We start from the raw sequence: 9,043 nt of genomic DNA, 5'->3' as shown, positions 1-9,043 counted from the left end.
GTGAGGACTGAAGTTTGGGAAACACTGATTTTAAAGGGACTGTCAGCACAGAATGACTGTTGAAACCAAGTACAAGCGCTCCGTGGATCACGGCGTGGGCCAATCCTTTATATACACCTTCCCACCTGCTTGTTTTACCTCTGTCTCCTTCCTTCTCTGGTTCTATGAAGCCAGAGCTGTCAATCAAAGAAGAGGAGGGTGTGGATAGAGGGAAAACAAGCAGCCGGGAAGATAGATAGATAGATAGATAGATAACATTGCAATGCAATATATTGGTAAAAGCTAAGCACATATACTAAATGAGAACAGATACTACACTTGATGTTAGCCAAAAGGCCGAGAAGCGATAACCTGAATTCGTTTTGGCCTATGACTGCACCCTGGCTTCAAGAAGGCACCCATTGTAGGGATAGGGACAAAGACTCCCCTTAGGAGGACATGTTGTTCATCAATAGTCACCTTAAAACCCACAACTTTACTGCTTGTTGCAGCTGCAGCCCACACATGCATTTTTAATCTGCATGAGTCTGCCTATTTTCAAACATTCTCCCCTCCCCCCAATGTCCCATGCACCTGCAGACAAGGGGATGGGGAGAGGATAACTAATTATTGAACAAACAAGCAGCGGTCCACCTTCTTCCTAGTCTGCAGGCTCCCTGCAGACTGTAGCTGACTGCAGCAGCACAGCCAGATAAAGGCCAGGAGCCCATTATGACACGTGCAATGATGTTCCATTCTTGCATTATTCCATTGTTCCATTGTCCCATTCTCTTGCATTATTCCATTGTTCCATTCACTCATTACATCTATTGCAAGCAATCTATCTGCCTGGGTGAAAACCAATAGGATGCTCTGATTGACAGACATAGGTAGCACTTTAAAACAACATCTCAGACCAAACTTTTTTTTATCTTTTTTTCATCCACAGATAGAAAATTAAAAAAGTCAGTGCTCCACCAGAGGGAGCCAGCATTTCACTAAAGAAATCGTAACGGCCCACACATTTTTTTTAAATGCGTGGTACTCAGCAACACCCAACTGATGGGACAGTTGAATTAAAAGAGTAGCAGCTGATAACAAGGCCACTGACTAGGTATATGGTGTATGTGCAACGGGGTAGCAAAGGACAAATGCATTATTGCAGCTTATCTCAGGAAGGAAGGGGTAGATAGATAGATAGATAACATTACATTACAATACAATATATTGGTAAAAGCAAAGCACATATACTAAATGAGAACAGATACTACACTTGATGTTAGCCAAAAGGCCAAGAAGAGATAACCTGAATTGGTTTTGGCCTATGACTGCACCCTGGCTTCAAGAATGCACCCATTGTAGGGATAGGGACAAAGACTCCCCTTAGGAGGACATGTTGTTCATCAACAGACATCTTAAAACCCACAACTTTACTGCTTGTTGCAGCTGCAGCCCACGCATGCATTTTTAATCTGCATGAGTCTGCCTATTTTCAAACATTCTCCCCTCCCCCCCAATGTCCCATGCACCTGCAGACAAGGGGATGGGGAGAGGATAACTAATTAGTGAACAAACAAGCAGCGGTCGACCTTCTTCCTAGTCTACAGGCTCCCTGCAGACTGTAGCTGACTGCCGAAGCACAGCCAGATAAAGGCTAGGAGCCCATTATGACAAGTGCAATGATGTTCCATTCTTCCATTCTAGCATTATTCCATTGTTCCATTGTCCCATTCTCTTGCATTATTCTATTGTTCCATTCACTCATTACATCTATTGCAAGCAATCTATCTGCCTGGGTGAAAACCAATAGGATGCTCTGATTGACAGACATAGGTAGCACTTTAAAACAACATCTCAGACCAAACTTTTTTTTATCTTTTTTTCATCCATAGATAGAAAATTAAAGAAGTCAGTGCTCCACCAGAGGGAGCCAGCATTTCACTAAAGAAATCGCAACGGCCCCACATTTTTTTTAAATGCGTGGTACTCAGCAACACCCAACTGATGGGACAGTTGAATTAAAAGAGTAGCAGCTGATAACAAGGCCACTGATTAGGTATATGGCGTATGTGCAAAGGTGTAGCAAAGGACAAATGCATTATTGCAGCTTATCTCAGAAAGGAAGGGATAGAAACATAGATAGATTGGATGGATGGATGGATGGATGGATGGAGGGGCATATACACCTACCCAGGATGGATGGATGAATGGAAAAGCATATACATCTACCCAGGATGGATGGCTGGAGGGGCATTTACACCTACCCAGGATGGATGGATGCAGGGGCATAAACACCTACCCAGGATGCATGGATGGACGCATGGGGCTGAAGGGAGGTCAGGATGGACACATGGGGACATGGATGGACGCATGGGGCTGAAGGGGGGTCAGGCTGGACACGTGGGGACATGGATGGACGCATGGAGCTGAAGGGGGGGGCAGGCTGGACATGTGGGGCCATGGATGGACGCATGGGACTGAAGGGGGGGCAGGCTGGACACGTGGGGACCTGGATGGATGCATGGGGCTGAAGGGGGGGCAGGCTGGACATGTGGGGACATGGATGGATGCATGGGGCTGAAGGGGGGGCAGGCTGGACATGTGGGTACCTGGATGGATGCATGGGGCTGAAGGGGGGGCAGGCTGGACACGTGGCGACCTGGATGGACGCATGAGGCTGAAGGGGGGGCAGGCTGGACACGTGGGGACCTGGATGGACGCATGGGGCTGAAGCGGGGCAGGCTGGACACGTGGGGACCTGGATGGACGCATGGGGCTGAAGGGGGGGCAGACTGGACACGTGGGACCTGGATGGACGCATGGGGCTGAAGGGGGGGCAGGATGGACACGTGGGGACCTGGATGCACGCATGGAGGTGAAGGGGGGCAAGCTGGACACGTGGGGACCTGGATGGACGCATGGAGGTGAAGGGGGGCAAGCTGGACACGTGGGGACCTGGACAGATATATGGGGTGGGGTGGGATGCATATATGGGGGGGCTAGGATGGATATATATAAATCAAAACTGTTATATATATATGATATAGATATATATAGATATATGGGACAGAATGGATATATGAAGGGGGGCAGGCTGGACACATGGAGGCCAGGATGGATATATAGGAGGGGCATGGGTTGCAAAGGATGCTCACCAGAGGGATATATTCCTGAAAAGGAGTCAATCATAATCAGTGTCCCGGGATTACGGCTACAAAAATGAATTAAAGGGTTATTCCCATCTTCATAGATATTGTAAAAACCTGCACTTTTGCAATTTACTGCTTCTTGACATTTGCAGCCGTTCTTGAGATATTAAGACTTTCCTTTTGTTTACAGATCGTTGCCTAGGAGACCGACCACCGCTGCTGTCTCGATAGTAACCACTGTGCTAAAATTGGCTGGGATTGGGAGCTAACAGCGCGCTCCAGCAAACCTGGCCCAGATTACTGATATATCCATTATTTGATGCATCTACCTTAAAAGCCTTGATTTGCTCGGTGATGGCAGAACACATGAGAACTATGCGGCTTTCCTTCTTTTCCTCGTCCACCGAATCCTTATCTTCAGACAGTGTCCGGTGTTGAGACGCCTTTTTCTTCTCCTCTTCTAACTTCTTCTGCTTCTGCTGAAACAGTTTCATCATCTTGTAGACCTCTCGGAAGAATTCGTCCACTTCGGCTTCCATGCTTTCTCCGTTCAGGTCAAGGAAAGCGCCGTCGATCCACCTGGAAGCGTGAGATTTTTCAAGACATATTTTGATAAATTTCATGTTTTTAGCTCATCTATTACTGTTTATTCTGCTTTTTTTCTCTTCTACATCTATGGCTATGGTTGTCCCATAAATAATGTTTAATCACCTATCCACAAGGTTGTTGATAAATGTCTGATCACTGGGAGTCTGACTGCTGCAGCCCCCAGCAGTTTTGAAAGCGGTGGTCCTAGATACATTTTTGTGAATGAAGCATGTGTGCATCTATGGGAGTGATGGCTATGCATGCGCATGACTGCTCCCATAGACATGAATGGAGCACTGGCTATGCATGCGCACGATCACTCCATTCACACAGCAGACTTTGGAACCTCTGTCCTCAGGATTACTGGAGGACCCTGTGGTTAGAGCACCCCTACCGATCATACATTTATCTCCTATTTTGCAGAAGGGATTGTCCGGCCTTGGGGTACAAGTCTACAGTCTATGTAACTGCAGACTTTTAAATTCTCAAATTGCACGCACTGCGAGGATTTTCCGGTGCCGGGAACGGGCTGTTATGTGACCACAAGTATGTGATTTGCATACTTCAGACCACATTCCGACTAGACGTGTCTGGCTCCACTCAATGTGCTTGCATTGAGCAAGGCCGGATATGTCTAGTTGGGATGTGACCGTATATATGCAAATCACATACTTGCTGTCACATGCCTGTGCTCCCGATGCTGGAGAATCCTTATTACACGCACAGTACACATGCTGTGAGGATTCACATGACTGCAGTCACATGGAGTGACTGCAGACTTGTGCCCCAAGGCCGGACAGCCCTTTAATAACACATAATCCCCTTGTAATATATGCAAGACTTTTGGCGCTTGGTTATTTCCAGGACCGAAGAACAGTGATGGGAACAGAACGATTGGTTATTAGATATACTTTGTCCCTATAACGTTACAAGGGGCGAAGTGCTGTAGATAAAGATGATTTTTGCTGCCATAAATGATTCGTTCCCAACGAATTAGTGTTTTGCTTGTTTATCGGGTGATTACTGGCACATTTACACGGGCTGATAATTGGGAATGATCATCAGCTTGTTTAAATGCGCCATTTACTCTCCACTTCAGATCACGTCTGGTGTTAATAAATAACGGCATGCCAAGAGTTAACTCAGAATTCCCCAATGGGGTGCACATACTTTTTTTCAGTTTTTTGCCATTTGTAAATCAGTGCAAAAAGTTTCTGGTAAGGTTCGATGTTGACTTTTGAAGAATCCAGCTGAGGGTATGTTGTAAGGTCCCATTTATACAGTGCTTCTTCTTTGTTAATATAAGCCACCGCCTCCTCTGCGTCTGCTATTCGCTTCTGTACAGTCCTCACATCTGTCACTTACTGAAACCAGGCACAATAAACACAGATAAGTAAAGGGTTAACCGGACTGCCTCCATTAAAGAAAATGAGTTAGACATTCACAAGTTACAGTATGAGACTGACTTCTCACCGGTGAACTTTACTTCTCATTTGCAGAATACAGACTCCTATATGCTCCACTTTATAGACAGCTGATGTCAGAGGTGTAACTTTCAGGCCTTTCAGGTCTATTGGACACAAATCGTTTCAGGCCTATTGGACGCAACGCGTTTCAGGCCTACTGGACGCAATGCGTTTCAGGCCTATTGGACGCAACGCATTTCAGGCCTATTGGACGCATCGTGTTTCAGGCCTATTGGACGCAATGCGTTTCAGGCCCATTGGATGCAATGCATTTCAGGCCTATTGGATGCAACGCGTTTCAGGCCTAGTGGATGCTTTCATACGCCAGTGCTCAGGTGTGACGACTGCCTCTGACCTGCCTTTGTTTGACTGCACTTCAGGTTAAGCACTAGGGACTGCCTCTATAAAGACTGTTCTGGCTGATAATGGTGGTCAGTCGGGTTTATGTTTTTTTCATAGTTTTTTTTTGCATAGCAAAAATAATGCTGCAGTCAAGGGCGTAACTACAGTGCGTGCAGGGATTGCAGTCGCATCTGGAGCTAAGGGGGGCTCAAAAGGTCTCTTTGACTCATATGAGAAGATCACTACTATTAAAGACCTGCAATAGTTGGGGGCCCTAATGGAGATTTTGCATTGAAGCTTCAGGTTACACTATTGGCTGTAGTCTCAATATTCTTGATTCTTGCCTTTAAAAAGGGATAGAACCCCCCCAAAAGAAACAACATAAAAAAAGCCTAATGCAACTCCAAACCGGAGTTAGGGAGCATTTTATAACTACTTCCCAGGAACGCTCGTTTAAGGATAATTGTGCAGTATAAATAGGCTGCCAATCACCGACGAATGGCCAAACACTTGATCGTCGGGTGAAATGATCTTTTGTATTGCACACAAAAATTATCGTTCACGACAACCCTGATGCGTTTTTGGTAATTAGGATCTGTACAAATATGAAAAGAGTCTTAAAGTAATGAAAATAAGAAGAGGGAAAACTATAACACAGCCTGTGACTATCATACCTGCTGCATCATATCCAGCTCAGAGTACTCTGCAAATTCTTCCATCCGACACAAAAGTTTCTCCAGTTCCAGCATAAGCTTCTCTCTTTTCCCCAGCAGCTCGCCCTCTCCTTTACACTTGCCGTTTTCAATCAGCTTTTAGAAAGGAACAGTTATCAAAAAACGCTCCCAGAGCGCCCCGTTTAGTTACCTGGACACTGCAGGGGGCTGCTGCTTCATTGGGGCTGGCACCCGAGACCCCATTTTCAGAAATGAGCCCACATACCTGGCCATTTTCATCAAACACTGGGTTGATATTTTTTGGCCACAGTAACACTGTTGAGTTCAGGATGATATCTTCAGGTACAAATAAATGAACATCTAGAAGATAACTCATCCTCCGCTGACACTCCTAAAATGAAACAAATGAAACTCACTATGTATTAATGTATCTAGCATCTACAATCACAGGGGTTGCACCAATTATATTTTTTCCAAAAACTTAGGTTATAAAATTATACTGATGCTCCACAACTACAGTTCCCTCCATCAGTTTGTGTTCTTCCTGCTCTATGTGGACATGTGATTTCTGTAGCCAATCACTGGCTGTAGCAGGTTACCACCGTAGTCACTGATAGGCTGCAGCAATCACATGATCATGTTGGGGATCTGATCACTGAAACCTGGAGGGGGACTGGTAAGTATAGCTAGTATGACATGACCTATATATGGAAAAATACATATTAACCAGGACACAAGAAATATCGGAATAATCCTATATATTATGTTTTACACTAATTATACCCAGGGTCGTACTGTACGTACAGCAATTCGGGACTTTAGCTCTACCAGGCTTTTATTCTTCGCCTGCTCCACAAGCGCAATCTCCTCTATTACATCTTCATTAGTTTCAGGAACCTTTAACGCTTGTTCCTTGATTTTCTCAAATTTCATGAAGATCCTTATCGAAGCAAAGATTATTACATACAGGTGCATCTCACTAAATTAGAATATCATCAAAAAGTTACTTTATTTCAGTTTTCAGTACAAAAATTGAAACTCCTATATTATATAGAGTCATTACACACAGAGGGATCTATTTCAAGTGTTTATTTCTGTTAATGTTGATGATTATGGCTTACAGCCGATGAAAACACAACAGTCATTATCTCAGTAAATTAGAATACTTTATAACAACAGATTGAAAAATGTTTTTAAAATCTGAAATGTCTGTTCAGTAAATGCACTCAGTACTTGGTCGGGGCTCCTTTTGCATCAATTACTGCATCAATGCGGCAATGTGTCATGGAGGCGATCAGCCTGTGGCCCTGCTGAGGTGTTATGGAAGCCCAGGTTGCTTTGATAGAAGCCTTCAGCTCGTCTGCATTGTTGTGTCTGGGGTCTCTCATCTTCCTCTTGACAATACCCCATAGATTCTCTATAATAGATTCTCTATGGGGATTAGGTCAGGCGAGTTTACTGGCCAATCAAGCACAGTGATACTGTTGTGTGTAAACCAGGTATTGGTACTTTTGGCAGTGTGGACAGGGGCCAAGTCCTGCTGGAGAATGACATTTCCATCTCCAAAAAGCTTGTCAGCAGAGGGAAGCATGAAGTGCTGTAAAATGTCCTGGTAGACGGCTGCGCTGACTTTGGTCTTGATAAAACACAGTGGACCTACACCAGCAGATGACATGGCTCCCCAAACCATCACCGATTGTGGAAACTTCACACAAGACCTCAAGCAGCTTGGATTGTGGCCTCTCCACTCTTCCTCCAGACTCTGGGACCTTGATTTCCAAATGAAAATTGGAACTCTGGGACCTTGTGGAGTGTGTCAATGACTGCCTTCTGGACGTCTGTCAAGTCAGCAGTCTTCCCAATGATTGTGGAGCCTACTGAAACAGACTAAGGGACCTTTTTAAAAGCTTAGGAAGCCTTTGCAGGTGTATTTGTTAATTATTTTAATTTACTGAGATAATGACTTTTGTGTTTCCATTGGCTGTAAGCCATAATCAACAACATTAACAGAAATAAACACTTGAAATATATCACTCTGTTTGTAATGACTCTATATAATATATGAATTTAAATTTTTGTACTGAAGAAATGAAAAAAATTAACTTTTTGATGATATTCTAATTTAGTGAGATGCACCTGTATATTATATACTGGAATGTGATGATATTTTATGGTATCATAAGTAAAGTAATGTGAGATTCTTAACTTTTACTGTAGCATCAGCATCTATAACTCACTGTATGAAATCATAGCAGAAGTAGCACTTGACCTCGACCCCAAGGGCCCCTGAATGGCACATGGCAGGTAGAGGCCCATTACAGATTATTTTTTTCTATTGTGAAACCTCCTTGAATCCAGGATTTTACTCACTCTTCATTCTCCAATCTGTGATTTGTCACCAGTCTATCTAGTAATATATTTGCAAAACTTTTTGCTTTGTCAGCCAGGCCTTGCTTTAAGTCATCGTAGTCGAGGTGTACCATGGTGAAGTAAGCGCGGGTGGGCAGTCCCATGATATCTCTGGCCAGGGTGTGAAATTCTTCTATAAACTGGAATACAAATATAAATCAGTCTCGTTTACCCTTGAGATTTCTGATTTGACCCTCAATTATTATCGGACACGTTGCACCCCTCGCTCTGTAGGACTTAGGACAGTATTGATTCTAATGGGAATGGTAAGAAAATGATTCCTGCAACTTAGTCCTCGTTGCTGCGTCCACCCGACTACAGCTGTGATCAGCTTATTGTCAAGGGACCCTTCAAACGAACCAAAGGGGGTCCCCGTAAAGTGAACCTGTCAGGTCCTTCAGGCATGCCAAATTCCTGCATTGACATCCACGGTATA

The 9,043-nt window shown here is 44.3% G+C and overlaps 2 pseudogenes; both read right to left on the bottom strand.

The window, feature by feature from the left end:
* Positions 1 to 234: 234 nt before the first annotated feature.
* On the bottom strand, positions 235 to 348 carry LOC141203927 (U2 spliceosomal RNA; annotated as a pseudogene).
* Positions 349 to 1,186: 838 nt separating this feature from the next.
* On the bottom strand, positions 1,187 to 1,282 carry LOC141203928 (U2 spliceosomal RNA; annotated as a pseudogene).
* Between the last annotated feature and the right edge of the window lie 7,761 nt (positions 1,283 to 9,043).

Source organism: Phyllobates terribilis, unplaced genomic scaffold (genome assembly GCF_046119375.1).
Source record: "Phyllobates terribilis strain yellow unplaced genomic scaffold, ASM4611937v1 Scaffold_132__1_contigs__length_4960021, whole genome shotgun sequence".
Taxonomy (NCBI): Eukaryota; Metazoa; Chordata; class Amphibia; order Anura; family Dendrobatidae; genus Phyllobates; species Phyllobates terribilis.
Note: the sequence above shows the minus strand (reverse complement) of the source record. Positions and strands in the feature narration are given on the sequence as shown.